Here is a 15,326-nt window from a genome sequence, read left to right as displayed (position 1 = left end):
GATAGCCTATATAATCTTGGGAAAGAAAAGCCAACTTGGAGGACTCACATTTCTCAATTTAAAAACTTAGTGCATAGCTATGATATTCAAGACTGTGTAGTACTGTGATAAAGATAAATATTTAGACCATTGGAATAGAATTGAGAGTCCAGAATAAAACCTATACATTGTCATTTAATTTTGTTATAAGGGCACTAAGACAATCAGTAGGGAGGATAATCTCTTCAATAAGTGGTGTTGGGAAAACTGGATATCCACATGCAAAATAATGAAATTGGACCTCTATTTAATATAATATAAAGATTAATTCAAAACTGAACAAAGTCCTCCATGAAATAACTAAAACTATAAAACTCTTAGAAGATAAAATAAAAGCTTAAGTCTTCATGACCTGGAATTAGGCAATGATTTCCTAAATATGACATCTAAAGCAAAGCAACCAAAGGAAGAATATATAAATCGAACAGTTAAAACAAACAAACAAACAAACAAACAAACAACTTTCTTTTTTCAAAGGACACTATAAAAAAGTGAAATGAAAAAAATTAAAATGGGAGAATATATTTTTTTAAATAGCTATTAGAATCTACTATATATAATACATAAAGGACTCTTACTACTCAACGAGACAAATAACTCAATCTAAAAATTGAACAAAGTATTTGAATAGACATTTCCCCAAAAAGACATATAAATAGGTAATAATGATATAAAAATACTCTCAGTATCATTAGTCATTAGTAAAATTCAATGCATGCCTACAACCTGAAAGATACTTAACAATAAGTGTTGGGAAGGATGTGGAAAAATTAAATGTTTCATACATTGAAGGTGAAGGTGTAAAATGGTGAAACACCTTTGGGAAACAGTTTGGCAGTTCCTCAATTAGTTAAGTATAGAATTATCATATTATTCAGCAATTTTACTCCTAAGTATATATCCAAGAAAATTGAAAATACATGTTTAAGCAAAAACTTTTACATGAAAGTTTATAGCAGAATTATTCACAAAAATAGAATAATTTAAAATGGAGATGACCCAAATATCCATTAGTGGATGAATGGATAAACACGAAGTGGTATATCCATACAATGGACTATTTTTTAGCCACATACAGAAATGAAGTAGTCCTACATGCTGCAATATGAGTGAACCAGACCTTGAAAACATTATACTACATGAAAGAAGCCAGACACAAAACACCTTGCATGGTATGATTTCATTTACATGAACTGTATGGAATAGACAAATGCGTAGAGACAGAAAGTAGATTAGTGGTTGCCACAGCCTGGATGAAGGTGGATACGGAGGAGTTACTTTTAATAGGTATGAGGTTTTCCATGGGGAGAGGGGTAATCAAAATGTTCGAGAATTAGCTAATGGTGATCAATGCACAACACTGTAAATATACTAAAAACCACTGAATTATACGCTTTAAATTTGTGAATTTTATAGTATGTGAATTATGTCCCAAATTTCAAAATGCTTAAATAAAAATAAAACTAACTATAAAACAAAAACAACAACAACAACAAAAACCAAACAAAACCAAAAAACACTGATGCAGTGTAAGTACTAAGATTTGGCACATCTTTCTAACATTATCAGAACTCTGCTGATAGGTACAAACTTGTGGGACCAGCAGCAGTAAAAACCAGCAAGTGGGGTTTGAGGTCAGCAACAGTAATGCTAGGCTGTATTATACCTGATAAACCGTATACCTGAGAAATAAGAATAGGGATAATGATTAATGTAAGTATTTCCAGAAGTTTTCAAGAATAATGAGGAGTGAAACTGAAAAAGAATTGACTACCTGGTAACTAAGAAAATAAGAAGATGTAGCCTTTTAATTCAGATCTTAAGAAAAGTATTAGAAGGAAGAACCGGACATACATTCTTTTCAGGTTTTTACACAACATGGAAAGTGATATAATATTAAAATAGATAGAGATAAATATAATGTGCAGACCAGAGACCCTATAGCACCCTTAAAAACAAGATTTTAACTAACCAATAGTGAAGGTAAAGTGGAAATATAAAAATAATGCACTTAATTCAAAAGTCAAAAAGGAAAAATAGCAACAAAATACAAGGGACAAATAGGAATCTAAAGCTAGATGCATGATATAACCCCAATCATAGCAATCATTTAATTAAATGTAAATTATCTAAATAATACATTTAAAATGTACAGACTTAAAAATACATAATAAGCAAGACCAAAATATACGGTGTTTCCAAGAAACTCACTTTAAATATAAAGACACAGCTCAGTTAAAAGTAAAATAATGGCAAAAGATATATCATAAATAAAAACAGTAGCCTAGGAGAATTATGAATGACTATAATCCTCTGAGACAAAGTAGACTTGACAGCAAGGAATGTTACCAGGGATGACAAAAAATACTTTGTAATGATATAAAAGCAATTAATTTAGAAGACAGAACAATCCCCAATGTTTAAGAAGTTATGAACAGGGCACAATAACACAGATATAACAGACAGGAGAATATGAGTAAACTATAAGTATAGTTTAAAATTTAACACTACCTCACAAGTAATTGATTGAGCAAGTAGACAGGAAATCATAACTATCTAGAAGACTTGAAGAAGACTATCAAACAATTTTACTTAATTGCCATTTAAAGATAATAACAATATAATGTTCATTCTTTTTTAGTGCACATGGAAAATTCATTAAGAAAGTCTAGGCCATAAAAAGTCACAAAAGTTTAAAATTATTTAAATAAAAAGAGCACATTCCTTTACTATAATGAAATTAAACTAGAAATAAATAATTTATATCTGTAAAATCTCCAGTATTCAGAAACTGAAGACCACAATTCTACCTAATCTATGAGTCAAAGACAAATTTACAAGAAAAATTTAAAAAAATAATTTGAATTAAAAAATCAAATGAGAAAACAATATATGAAAATGTGTAGATTGTAACTTAAGTGATTGTAACTTAAGAAAAATTTATATCCAAAATATTGGAAAAGAATAAAAGTCTAAAATCAATTATCTAAGATTTTAACTTAAGAATCTAAAAAAAAAAAGAATAAATTCAACCTAAATGAAGCAGAAAGGAAATATTGAAGATTAAAAGTAGAAATAAATTAGAGAACAGAATAATAATATAGAATATCTATGAAATCAATAGTCAATTATTTGAAAAGATCAATAAAAGTTTAAAATTTTTCTAAGAAAATTGATATTAAAAACAAAACAAGAAGGAACATAAATTGTTGATATTGGGAATGGAACAGAGGGCTATATTAAAGAGCTTTGTGGAACAAAGAAAGAAGTTTTATTTTCACCATTTCCATTCAAGATTGTACAGGAGTTTTAATCAGTGCATATGAAAAAAAGAATAAAATAGTGTAAAATGCACAGGAAGTGAAACCTTCTTTATTTGCAATCATCAATAGAAAATCCTAAAGCGTGTATAACAAAACTACTAGAACTAATAAAAGCTTAGCGAGATTCAAGATCAATATGTAATAATAGTGTTTCTATACACAAGCAAAGGAATTGTAAATTAAAATTTCAAAATATATTTTACATTTGCACCAAAAACATAAAAAACATAAAAATAAATATTAAAAAATACAGAAAACAAAACTTTGCTGAGAAAAGTTAAAGACCAACATATGCTAAGATGGCAATTCTCCTCAAATCAATGTACAAATTATGATATAATACAAAACTCCAGCAGCATTTCAAAGAAATTGACAAGGTGAATATCAAATGTATATGAAAAAGCAAACCCCTAAAATAGCCACATCAATTTTGAGAAAGAACAAAGTTCATCTTCCTGATTTCAAGGTTTACTATAAAGCTACAATAAACAAGATAGCATGGCATAGGCATAAGGATAAATCAATGAAACAGGAATACGCCCACACTTGTATGAACAATTTATTTTAATCAAAGTGCCAGGGTAACTCAAGAGAGAAAATATATTCTTTTCAACAAATGTTGCTGGAACAAGTGAATATAATGAGCCATAGACTTAAATCATGACATCATTTTGCAAAGATTTTTAAGAAAGCAAGCAAAACATGTGCAAGGAAAATCTTAAATTACACTTCTTTGAAGTTAAAATATTTTACTCTAAAAGACACTGTTGCAAAACCGTAAAGTCAAGCCATAAGAGAAAATATTTACAAAATATATATTATTCAAAGAATTCATATCCAAAATGTATTTTTAGAAGTTCTTATAACAACTATAATTATACTAACAACCCAATTTTTTTAATGGGCAAATAATTTGAAAAAATATTTATCAAAGAAAATATACCAATTGTAAATGCACACATGAAAAGTTTATCATAATTTGTCATCAGATAAATGCTGAAAATTACGATGAAAGAAAGCAGATCAATTGTTTCTTGGGATTAGAGTGGCAGGGCGAGAACTGACTAAAAAGGGTCAAAAAGGGTATTTTGGGGTGATAGAATACTCTATATCTTGATTATGGTTACCTTAATGTACACTATTTTCTTTTCAAAACTTATCTGTCTATGGCCATGCAAACCTGAATGTGCCCAATTTCATCTGATCTCGGAAGCTAAGCAGTGTCGGGTCTGGTTAGTACTTGGATGGGAGACCACCTAGGAATACCAGGTGCTGTAGGCGTTAAAAAAACAAACAAACAAAAAACCTTTATCTAACTTTACATTTAAAATGGGTGAGTTTCATTGTATGTAAATTATCTTTTTAAAATAAATTTTTAAAATTCTGTAGATGTTTATTTGGCCTTTGTAACTCAGGGCTATTGCGAAGTGTCAAGTTAAGTCTCTCCTTTATTGGCAATTCACCCTTTATTCTTGAACAACTGCCCAAATTAGTGAAAATTATCTCACTATACGAGCATGCCATCTGTACTTAGTAAAGCAGCAAATACCATGGTGGCAAAACTGCTTAGAATGGATCAAAATTCTCTGGCCTTTTTGAAGTTTTTAGGGGGTACTAGGATTGACAACCTCACCTCCATACCTCCAGCAGTACAATTTCATCTCACCCTAGATCCCCACATAAGATGTTGCTAGTTGTTTTATGTTGGATTTCTTGCATTTGTTTCTTGATTAATTGATAGATTTTTCTCTCACATGTGCTGAATCACTAACTGGTCATTTCTCCTCTCTGAAAAGCTTTGCCTGCAGTATATCCAGCGCCAAGATTTCTAGATGTAGAAGCCACTCACCTTGGTTTCACAGTCACAGGATTTACCTATTTACCTATGGAATTAGGAGAACTTTAAGGAGGTAAATGTATGGATACAGAATACCATACCAGAGAAGATGCTTTGAGAATTTCAAAGGCAAATAGAGATAATGACAGTAACGCTGTTTCTCTTACTCCACTATGTATGAGATCCCAAGTATACATCTAAAACAAATCATTCATTTTAATATTTTGTAATTTTGAAACAAACCTTTTGCTGTTATGCATTAGATCTGTGTAGGTTGTTTTAACAGAAGTGAATCTGTCAAACTCTACATTGACTTGAATATGTAGTTCTGCCAAAAATTAAAACCAGTTGTACCGAAGGACTAAACTTCCATTCTGCTGGCCCAAAATATGGAAATGTTTGCATTCCTCAAATAGTGTACTAAGATGAGAACTGATGGAAATTCTTGAAATAACTAATTCCTGGATTTTAGTACTTTTTATTTTTTCCCTGATTGTTGCCATTAAGATAGATTATAAAAAGGATTGGTAAAATCTTCATTTCAATAGATATTTAATTACAATTGTACTGCTACAGTTGATTGAGTGACACTCCATTCAAAAGAGAAGTTGAACTAGAAATTCTTTAAAATTTCTACTAAAATAACATGATTATTACATTTTTCTTCATACTTCTTTAATTGTCAAGAGGTAAAAGTATTTGTTTTATTTTGGTTTTCCTTTATTTCCAAAACACCAGCATTGGAGCTATGTTTAATTTGAGGGATGGGTGAATAGAAATAATTAAATTGTTTCTAGTCAAGTTTTTGCCGTGAACAAGTATGCACATCACAAAAATGTAATTATACAAGATAAGTGCTTATATATAAACGATTCTTAAATAAGAGGGCATGGAACATACCACTTATTGCTTGACTTGGTATAACTTTATAATATAAGAAGACTTAAAAATACGACGAGAGAAAAGAGAAAACAGAACACATTTGCAGAGAAAATAATTTTACATTATTAATAAACGAACACATTTGGAAAGAGTCTGCAATAGAAACATGAAAGAGAGTCAAGCATAGCACAACTGAGAAGCACATATGATAGCAGGAACAAAAAAAAAGAAGAAAATAATATTTAGTTCACCAACAGAGAATAAATACATGACTTAAAACAGCATGAAGAAACTTGCAAACCCTAAGAAACCAGCCAAAATTTTTCTCTAGGCTGAGAAATAATTGAAAATAGCTAAGAAATCTTCATTATTTACTAATGCATCACAGTTTGAACTTGGATACTTTTCGGACTCGTAAACATTCACAGGTTTCCTTTCAAGGTGAATAAAGCACAAAGTAGGACCATTCACTCTTTTAAAGAGGAGTCAGTTACACCACAACCACAGAGTTCCTATCAACAGGCTCAGACGTGAGATTGAGAAATGGAAAGCAAACTTAGTTCAGAATGTGGATATCAGATCATATGCAACAGGCTAGGGTTGAAGAACTTCCTATCTTCCCTTTTCTCCTTAGTATTTAAACAAACAATTGCGCCTCTTTCTGGGACAGAGACCTCTTAGGAAAATAATGATAGATAGCAAATTCTATCTCAGATGCCTATGTATTAATTTTATTGGTGCTTTTAGTTTCCTTTCTGGAATCTGTTTCCTAAACCCCAATTTTAAGAGGACTTACTCCAATATACTTGTTGACTAATAAGTTTTTTAGCATCAGAATATTACTTGCTTCATTTAATATAAGACTTAGAGAAACCAAAACTCTAAGATTTTACGGTCAGATTCCTGGTTCTCTGCCAATAGACCAGCTTAGACAATTGACTGCAGAGTTTAATTTCAGTAACTAGCAGTGTGATCCTGGTGGTAGGGGAATGTCTGATAAGAGGGAGCCTGATCCAAGAAAATAGCCAAGGTCTAGCTTTTCACTGTCACTCTTTACCAGCTGACATGACTCCAAGCTCTGTGGCCAGTGGGTCTGGAAGCTCTAAAATTATTAACAATAATTATTAAATTATTAAATAAATATTAAAATTATTTCTTTGACTAGATATTACATGCTATGTATAATTTAGGCAAAAGGATGCATTGAAATTTGAGAAAAATTTGTATCTTTAATTCGCCTCCTCCTCATTTCCACCACTGACCTATGGATGTTGCTGTTTCCCCTTAAGAACTGGATCTCTGAAGGCGGGGTGTCTCCTCCCACAGGCTTGCTGTGTGCATCCGGGGCCTGGTGCACCCAGGGTATGGCCCGTGGCTCCACCTCAGGTGTGAACCCAGAACCTTCTGCTTGTAAAGCAGACATTCTAACCACTACACTATGGAGCCACCCCAAGTTAAAACCATTTATGATGGCAATCTTTTTAAATCAAGTTACATACATATATATGTATATATACAAATATACATATATTTGCTATTTATATAATTATATAAAGTTATATAAAATATCAAATAAAACATAGTTTTTTTCCTACCCCAGAAAAATTTAAATATAAATTAAGCTGTTTTTATTGTTCAGAGTTAGCACTATAAATATTTATTCTGGTGCTATAAGGTATTATAGAAGTTGACAAATATGAGGCATATTTGCCTAGTAATAAGTAGCATGCCACTCATAGTTCTCCATATATATTAGGCATAAGATTAGAGAAGTGGTAGAGGTCACATCAAAAAGTGCTATTATGAATATTAAAGATTTTGAAATTAATTGACATGTAACAAGATTTACAGTTTCTATTTTTAATCAAGAGTTGTATAATAATGGATGAATTTCAGGAAGTACAATGTATAAGATGGGTGGAAAAAGAGATAATAGGCATAGAGATGAATTGTGCAGCTACTAAAAACAATTGTTCCGATCAGAGGCAACAGAGGTTTAAATCAGAGTGTTTCAAAAGGAATTTAAAAGGGTCAGAAACAAGAAGTATTACAGTTTCGGAATCAATAGCAGGTGAGAATGAGAGAGAGGGAGAAGCTAGGGATGATTGTGAGCCTTTAAGCCTTTAAGTGAGAGGTGGACAGTGGCGCCATTAACAAGAATCCCTGAAATAAACTCTCCAGCCACCTCTATCATGGCACTCACCAGTGAGACAACTGTTTCCACTGCTGGAAATGACAAGATGAGATGAGGTTCTGCTGAGGGCCCTTCTAGCTCTAAACTTCCATGATATTACAAAAATAGATTTGAATTAAAAGTAATTGAGGCAATTTACCAGAAATATAATGAATATATGACATAGGCATTGGTAATAGGTTGGAAAATGTCCTTTTGTCAATTTTAACATAGCATTTATAAGCACACTCTACAAAAAAGGATTTAACGTGAGATGAATTGACTCTTGTTCTTATGTCTCTTTCAGCAATTTGTTGATCCCTAACTTGCTGGCAACATATGCACCACCTTCATGTTACCTGACACGAGTAACTTTGTAAAGTTTAACTTTTAAATTTGGGCTACAACCTCCAGAATCTCAGCTGACATTCATCCTTAAGAACTAAGTAAAACACTAAAGTAGCAGCTCACAACGCCTACAGCATGGCAGTAAAAAATGCTTTCTTTCTAATTTCCTTGAAGAATAGCTTGAATGAACTTTTTCTTTGCACAACCACTGAACAATGTGGTCTTTAAAAATCAGTGATTCGTATAATAAATATAGTTCAGAGAAAAGAATATGGCTGAAAGTCAAGATGTACCAAAGTATTGTTCTTTCCTAGTAATTCAGTGCCCTGCTGCTTGGCTTTCTAAACTCACTTAGAAATTTACATAATAGAGAAAATGATAACTTTGGACAACACACACATTTTCTTCAATGATATAAAATGAAATACTAGGCATGAGGCCAAGTTTTACAGTGGGCCACCACTTATCACCTTGGTTCTATAATGGTCATTTTCTCCCTCTTCAAATAACTAAATACTCTTGCTCAAACAAGTTTTCTTTTACTACATTACCCTGTGGCCCAAGATTTGTCTTTTATTTCCTGTTTCCATGCAGACTATTTTCAGACTTCAATGTCTGCCAGAATCTGATCCTACTCAAATTATGCAAATTTATCTTATTTTCATTTTGATCTACTCCCCAGTCCAACCCCTGTTCCAACAACACAGGCCACTCTCTACGGCCTGTACGTGTTTCTATAGGCTCTTCCTCTCCCCAAAACAACTTCTCCTTTCTCCTCCTACCTGAATCCTACAAGATTTTAGAAGTGCTGCTTGAGATCCCTCTCTTCTACGACTTCTCTGTTCTACACCAATATCCATCTTCTCTGAAATTCTATTGAATGTCTAACAAACATATCTATACTTAACTCCTCCATTTGTTTCATTTTAACTAGATATTTTTTCTCCATGAGTAGGAAATATCTTTTTTATTTAACAATTTCATTCAGTACTTGGCCAAGTGATTGAGACATATGATGCATTTATTGCATTTTGTTTGTTTTTTTGTTTGTTTATTTTAGAGATAGTTACTTTTGGAGAGCTTTGTATACCATGTGTAGGGACTAGTATTTTATCTTATATGTGGTATGTGGTGGTTAGAGGGAGATACTAGGAGATAAGTTTTTGTTTTGTTTTGCTTTTTGTTTTATACGATATTTTTAGGCATTTAAATGCTTTCTTATTTTTTATTAGAAAATATTATGATAAATATTCTTATAGCTAAATATTTTTGTGCTCATGATTATTTATATAAGATAACTTTTTTCTTTAAGTTCTTTGAATTTAAATTTCTCATCTATAAATGGGGATAAAGTGATCCATACTTCATATAGTTGCTGTAAGGGCAATATGTGTAATATATTTAGAAAAATGTCTGGTCTGTTGTAAGTACTATGGAAGTGTAAACTATATATGTATGTTTTTTACCCATATCCCACCACCCCTCCCATTTTGTAACCATCAGTTTGTTTTCTATATCTATGGGTCTGTTTCTATTTGAGGTTCGTTTGTTTGTTTGTTTAGATTCTACATATAAGTGAACTCATATAGTATTTGACTTTTTCTGTCTTACTTATTTTACTTAATATAATACTCTCTAGGTTCATTACTGTTGTCACAAATGGCAAGATTTCATTCTTTTTTACTGCTAAGGGATATTATAAATATATTATACATATATTTATATAAATATACCTATTCTTAGATGTGTGTATATATATTTATAAAAAGATGTGATATATATATATATTATATATATATTCTAGTCATCCATTGAGGGATTCCTTGGTTGCTTCCTTATCTTGGCTCTTATTGTAAGTAATGCTGCAGTGAGTATAGGGCTGCATATATCTTTTTGAATTAGAGTTTCTGTTTTCTTTGAATAAATACCAGAAGTTAAATTACTATGTCACATGGCAGCTCTATTTTTAATTTTCTGAGGACTCTTCATACTGGTTTTTTATAGTTGGTATAGCAATCGACAATACCACCAATAGTGTATGAGGGTATTCTTTCCTACTCATCCTTGCCAACACTTGCTCTGTGTTGATTTATTGATGATAGCCATCCTTACAGGTGTGAGGTGATATCATATTGTGTTTTTTTCAAATTTCTCTGATGATTAGTAGCACTGATCATCTCTTCATATGTCTATTGGCCATTTGAATATCCTCTTTGAAGAAATGTTTATTTAGGGCCTCTGCCCATTTTTAATTGAATTGGTTGTTTGTTTGTTTTTGGTTTTTTTTTTGGTGTTGAGTTATATATGTTCTTTATAAATTTTGGATATTAACCTCTTATCAAATATATTATTGGCAAATATCTTCTCCTATTTAGTAAGTTGTCTTTTTGTTTTGTTGATAGTTTACTTAGCTATACAAAATTTTTTACTTTGGTATACTCCAATTTTTTAATTTATGTTTCTTTTATTGCCCTTGCCTAAGGAGACATATCCAAGAGGGTATTGCTAAGAATGATCTCAAAGGGTTTACTCCCTATGTTTTCTTTTAGGGATTTTATGATTTCAGGGATTTTATGAAGTCTTTAATCCATTTTGAGTTATTTTTTTATGTGGCATAAGAAAGTAATCCAATTTTTTTGCATGTATCTGTTCAGATTTTTCAATACCACTCATTGAAGAGACTGTCTTTACCCCATAGTATATTCTTGCTGTCTTTTTCATAAATTAGTTGACCATATAAGTATGTTTTTATTTCTAGTCTCTCTATTCAATTCCATTGATCTATCTGTTTGTTTTTATGTGGGTACCATATTGTTTTGGTTATTGCATTGTAATATAGCTTGAAATTGGAGAGAGTGATACCACCCACTTTGTTCTTTCTCAAGGTTTCTTTGGCTATTCAGGGTCTCTTGTGGTTCCATATAAATTTTAGGATTAGTTGTTCTAGTTCTAAGAAAAATACCATTGGTATTTTAATAGGGATTACATTGAATCCAAAGATTGCTTTGGGTAATATAGATATTTTAATGATGTTAATTCTTTTTATCCATGAGCACAAGATATCCTTCCATTTATTTGTATCATCTTCAGTTTCTTTCTTTAATGTCTTATTGTTTTCACAGTATAGATCTTTCACTTCTTTGGTTTAATTTATTCCTAAGTATTTTATGCTTTTTGATGCAATTGTAAGTGGATTGTTTTCTTAGTTTATTCCTCTGATTATTTGCTATTGATGTATAGAAACACAACAGATTTCTACATATTGGTTTTGTATCCTACAATTTTACTGAATTAATTATTGGTTTTCTTTAAAAATAAACTCCCCATCTTTCATCATGGTAATTGAGTGTAATAACATTTACCCAAAGTTTGTTTGTTTGTTTAATGGGTCAATTTAAATAGTTGTCATTGTGTTCATATTTAACATACACTGAAATACCTACTATATTTTAAAGATTATAATAACTATATAGTCATATATAATGCTACAAAATAAACCACTAGAAAGTCTCAGTATTATACAATAATAAGCATTTATTTCTCTATCACATATATCTGAAGATCATCTCAAGTTTAACTGATCTAGGCTGGGCTTACCTGAGTTAGACTCTGAGGTCTGATTCTATTCCAGTGCTTTTACAAGTATCACTCATCTTCCTTGGTTTAAGGTCAATGCAGGGTAGTTCCTCTGATGGCAAAGACAAGAGATGTAAAGCACAACATCAACCATATAAGCACATTTCAAGAGTTTTATCATATCTTGTCTCTTAATATCATGTTTGTCAAAGCAAGTGATATAGCTAAGCACTCAGTCACTGGGCAGGGGAGACCATGGCAAGGGTGTGAAGGTGAGTATGTACATAACTCCTACAATGAATTGGTATTTTGAGGACAATAATTCATTCTATCATAAAGAAACAGACATAAAAAGCCGAATTCTAGTCAGTCCTGTTATCCTACAGTCACTTTAGGAAGACTGATAAGTTAAAAGGTGATTCAAATACCGTAATATAAGTGAAACATGTAAGATACTTTCCACACTGGTCTCAGGTGGTGTATTAAAACCCACTATTTGTCAGGAAGGTATAGAATAGGTACTAGTTGATATCAATGCTTCATGGTAATTGGATTCTGTCTAGGCATTCATGGAAAGTAAGAAGTTGAGAAGTAGCCATAATTAGGAAGAAGGGTATTGAAAGAGTAAAAAAAAAAAAAAAGGTATCTTGGGCACTATTTTTATTTTATTATTTTTCTATGCATCACTGAACTAGGAAAATGAGAAAGTGACTGAATCTTAATAGGGCATACAGCAGGAAACTCCAGCAAAATCAACCTACTAGATACTAAAGTAAAATAAATCCCTGGAAGTAAACTATTTGATGTTAGATACTCTTTAATTTCTATTTTCTTCTCCCAAGAACACTGTACAAAGCTGTCACATGACATTAAATTGTGACATGGTTATTATACAAACACACCCAAATGTTCTAAGATATGGTCAAGGACAGAATAAAGTCATCGGAAACATAAAATGACAACACCATATGGAGTAAAACTTTTAGAATTAAAAAGAATTTATAGATAGAAAAATAATCTTCTATTTCCTTTTGAACAATTCTCTTTGTGTGTGTTTTATTCCTTTGTCAAACTTCAGTTGTTGACAAGGTTCTCTGGAGAAATAGTCCAGGACAAAGCTAAGTTCAATTTGGTAGTGTTAGGAAGAAGTAATCTTGTCAATCACTTTCTCATTTTAAGCTGGGAATGAGGGAGGATCAAAGGGACAAGATTAAGAGTGAATCTAGGAAAATTAGTCAGTGGGTCACTGTATTCTCTACTACCCCATGCTTTAATTTACAAATAATGAGTCACTGAATTTAGTAATTACCTGCCTTGTTCAACAGCACAAGAATGTGAGTTCAAAGTCCCAAACAGTATTAAGACACACTCTGTGTAATTAAAAGAAACATGGGCTGCTTTAAAGAGACTCAGAATCATGTTCTGAGCAAAGTACCATGGCTAAATACATCCAAATATTGAAGTAGAGAATAGCAAAGCTTCTGGTACCTGGAGTTAAAAAAAGAATAATGATATTATGGGCTTCTATAACCCAATATGTAATATATCTTCCTTTCCTTTAGTCTATCCCAAATCTAATGTGATTTTCCCTATACTATCACAGCTATAAATCCCGAATTTCTGTTCAAAATAAGTTCAGCAGAAAATGTATATAAAGTACATATTTAAGAGTATAGCTATTCAAGGCAAGGTCTTGTTAAATACAAGAGGCTGAAGCAAATTGGCAGAAGTCAAAAATTGGGATCACGCATAAACATAAAGGAGAAACTGGTACTGGGAGCTGGAACAGGCTGAAGGTCTGAGATGAATCATATCACAACGGGCAAAATCAGAATCAAAAGGTTTTAAGAACAGTCTTAACTGTTAAGATCTCTTAAGATCTACTTAAAGAGGAAATGGATGTGTCTAGACATCTAATCATCTCAAAGAATCCTAAATTTTCAAGATAGAGGTAAGCAATTGGCTTTGTTAAATTTGTAAGCAGGTCACAGGATAGCAGCCATCATAGACTGGATACTTCAGAGAAAATTAGCTGTTGGGTAGTTTTAAAGACAGAATCTAAAGCATTTGGGAAAAAAAAACAAAAACAAAAAAAATCAGGTATAAGAACTAGAGCATTAGCTGAAGCTCAAGTTCCAAGAACAAAGCAAGGCATGGTAATCAGAACTTGGGTTATCACGAGTCATAGCCAACTGTTAAGTAAAAGATGACAATGTTGAATTCCTAAGAATTAGGTTGAGGTGGGCTGAACCACCTCAATGCTGGCCTTAGAAATTGAGTAAAGGCAAACTTTTAGGTAAGAGTCAAGAAACATTAACCACTATAGATAAAGAAAATAAACAAGAAGAAATTTAGTGAAAATCCAATATATTATAAAACAGTATAGGTTGATAATTTCATATTCTTTGGATAGTGAACTGGTCTTGATGAAAATTTCTCTATTCTTATTCCCTAAGGAAATTACTAATTCTATGCTAGTTCAAATTCATCTTTTTTGCCAAGTCTATAGAATCGTTGCCATTGGACCAAATAAATTAATACAACCTATATAACACAATTAATAAATGAAGGTATACAATAGTTTAATGTCACTTTTAGGACAATTCTCTGTACAAAAATAAAAACACCCCTCAAAAAACGGGGGGCTGAGCTTGCACGTTTAGATAATCCTTTTTCTTACAAAAGAGAGGTTTATAGCTAGAAAGTTTTAAACTTACAAAGAAAGGTTTAAACCTGCAAAGTTCAATTACTTCTCTGAGGTGAAAATGTCAGTCTCATTTAATTTTAATCACATGCTTTTAACTTTCACACAAATTCAAATATTTGGTGCTCATAGTGTAAGGTCTCACAATGTTATAGATTTGTGAGCTTACAAATCCTCCAGAGAGGATAATGATGATGAATGATGATGATGATGATAGAACAACAATGATGAAATAATACCAGTTACCATATATCGAACACGGAAATTATATTGAGTAAACTTTATCTATTATTATGTTTCATATAGTGATAATTCTGTAATTTAGGTATTATTACTATATTTTATGAATCAAGAAATATGCTCAAAGAATGTAGGTGATATCCATCAAGTGCCACAGTAAGTAAATGGAAGTTATTTGGCAAATTTAGTCCCAACTCTATGATA

General features: G+C 31.7%; 1 pseudogene; it reads left to right on the top strand.

The window, feature by feature from the left end:
- Nucleotides 1–4,524: 4,524 nt before the first annotated feature.
- On the top strand, nt 4,525–4,643 carry LOC112483935 (annotated as a pseudogene).
- Nucleotides 4,644–15,326: the final 10,683 nt, after the last annotated feature.

Source organism: Pteropus alecto, unplaced genomic scaffold, assembly GCF_000325575.1.
Source record: "Pteropus alecto unplaced genomic scaffold, ASM32557v1 scaffold467, whole genome shotgun sequence".
Lineage (NCBI taxonomy): Eukaryota > Metazoa > Chordata > Mammalia > Chiroptera > Pteropodidae > Pteropus > Pteropus alecto.
Note: the sequence above shows the minus strand (reverse complement) of the source record. Positions and strands in the feature narration are given on the sequence as shown.